We start from the raw sequence: 2434 nt of genomic DNA, 5'->3' as shown, positions 1-2434 counted from the left end.
ACCCCATCTCCCCCCCCACCTTCTTCCCCACCCCATCTCCCCCCCCCACCTTCTTCCCCACCCCATCTCCCCCCCACCTTCTTCCCCACCCCACCTTCTTCCCCACCCCATCTCCCCCCCCCCACCTTCTTCCCCACCCCATCTCCCCCCCCCACCTTCTTCCCCACCCCATCTCCCCCCCCACCTTCTTCCCCACCCCATCTCCCCCCCCCACCTTCTTCCCCACCCCATCTCCCCCCCCCACCTTCTTCCCCACCCCACCTTCTTCCCCACCCCATCTCCCCCCCCACCTTCTTCCCCACCCCATCTCCCCCCCCACCTTCTTCCCCACCCCATCTCCCCCCCCACCTTCTTCCCCACCCCATCTCCCCCCCCCCACCTTCTTCCCCACCCCATCTCCCCCCCCACCTTCTTCCCCACCCCATCTCCCCCCCCCACCTTCTTCCCCACCCCATCTCCCCCCCCCACCTTCTTCCCCACCCCATCTCCCCCCCCCCACCTTCTACCCCACCCCATCTCCCCCCCCCACCTTCTTCCCCACCCCATCTCCCCCCCCCACCTTCTACCCCACCCCATCTTCTTCCCCAACCCATCTCCCCCCCACCTTCTTCCCCACCCCATCTCCCCCCCCACCTTCTTCCCCACCCCATCTCCCCCCCCACCTTCTTCCCCACCCCATCTCCCCCCCCACCTTCTTCCCCACCCCATCTCCCCCCCCCCACCTTCTTCCCCACCCCATCTCCCCCCCCCCCACCTTCTTCCCCACCCCATCTCCCCCCCCACCTTCTTCCCCACCCCATCACCCCCCCCCACCTTCTTCCCCACCCCATCTCCCCCCCCACCTTCTTCCCCACCCCATCTCCCCCCCCACCTTCTTCCCCACCCCATCTCCCCCCCCACCCCATCTCCCCCCCCCACCTTCTTCCCCACCCCATCTCCCCCCCCCCCACCTTCTTCCCCACCCCATCTCCCCCCCCCCACTTCTTCCCCACCCCATCTCCCCCACCCCATCTCCCCCCCCCACCTTCTTCCCCACCCCATCTCCCCCCCCCCCACCTTCTTCCCCACCCCATCTCCCCCCCCCCACTTCTTCCCCACCCCATCTCCCCCCCCCCCACCTTCTTCCCCACCCCATCTCCCCCCCCCCACTTCTTCCCCACCCCATCTCCCCCCCCCCACCTTCTTCCCCACCCCATCTCCCCCCCCCACTTCTTCCCCACCCCATCTCCCCCCCCCCACCTTCTTCCCCACCCCATCTCCCCCCCCCACCTTCTTCCCCACCCCATCTCCCCCCCCACCTTCTTCCCCACCCCATCTCCCCCCCCACCTTCTTCCCCACCCCATCTCCCCCCCCCACCTTCTTCCCCACCCCATCTCCCCCCCCCACCTTCTTCCCCACCCCATCTCCCCCCCCCACCTTCTTCCCCACCCCATCTCCCCCCCCCACCTTCTTCCCCACCCCATCTCCCCCCCCCACCTTCTTCCCCACCCCATCTCCCCCCCCCCACCTTCTTCCCCACCCCATCTCCCCCCCCCACCTTCTTCCCCACCCCATCTCCCCCCCCCACCTTCTACCCCACCCCACCTTCTTCCCCACCCCATCTCCCCCCCCCACCTTCTACCCCACCCCACCTTCTACCCCACCCCACCTTCTTCCCCCCCCCCACCTTCTTCCCCACCCCATCTCCCCCCCCCACCTTCTTCCCCACCCCATCTCCCCCCCCCCACCTTCTTCCCCACCCCATCTCCCCCCCCCACCTTCTTCCCCACCCCATCTCCACCCCCCACCTTCTTCCCCACCCCATCTCCCCCCCCCCACCTTCTTCCCCACCCCATCTCCCCCCCCCCACCTTCTTCCCCACCCCATCTCCCCCCCCCCACCTTCTTCCCCACCCCATCTCCCCCCCCCCACCTTCTTCCCCACCCCATCTCCCCCCCCCCACCTTCTTCCCCACCCCATCTCCCCCCCCCACCTTCTTCCCCACCTTCTTCCCCACCCCATCTCCCCCCCCCCACCTACCTTCTTCCCCACCCCATCTCCCCCCCCCCACCTACCTTCTTCCCCACCCCATCTCCCTAACCTTCTCCTCCACCCCCAACCTTCTCCCCCTCCCACATACCCCCCTTCTTCTCCCCTCCCCACATTTCCCCTATCTCACTCCGTCTCCTCCTTACTCTCCCCTCCCCCTCTTTTCCCTCCTCACTCTCCCCTCCACCTCTTTTCCCTCCTCACTCTCCCCTCCACCTCACAACTTCCCTGACTCTGTCTCCCTCCCGACCCCTCTCGCCATCTGAATCCGTTTTCCCGCCGCCGCTCCGCGGGCTGATTGGTGGAAAGCCAGTCGCCGGCCGATTGTTTATAAATAAAGTTGATCGAAGGCGGAGCTCTCGCGAGAGTGGCGGCGGCTATAAATAGCGGGGTTGGCGGGAGGCG

Source organism: Heterodontus francisci, chromosome 43, assembly GCF_036365525.1.
Source record: "Heterodontus francisci isolate sHetFra1 chromosome 43, sHetFra1.hap1, whole genome shotgun sequence".
NCBI classification, from domain to species: Eukaryota; Metazoa; Chordata; class Chondrichthyes; order Heterodontiformes; family Heterodontidae; genus Heterodontus; species Heterodontus francisci.
This window is presented reverse-complemented; position numbering follows the sequence as displayed.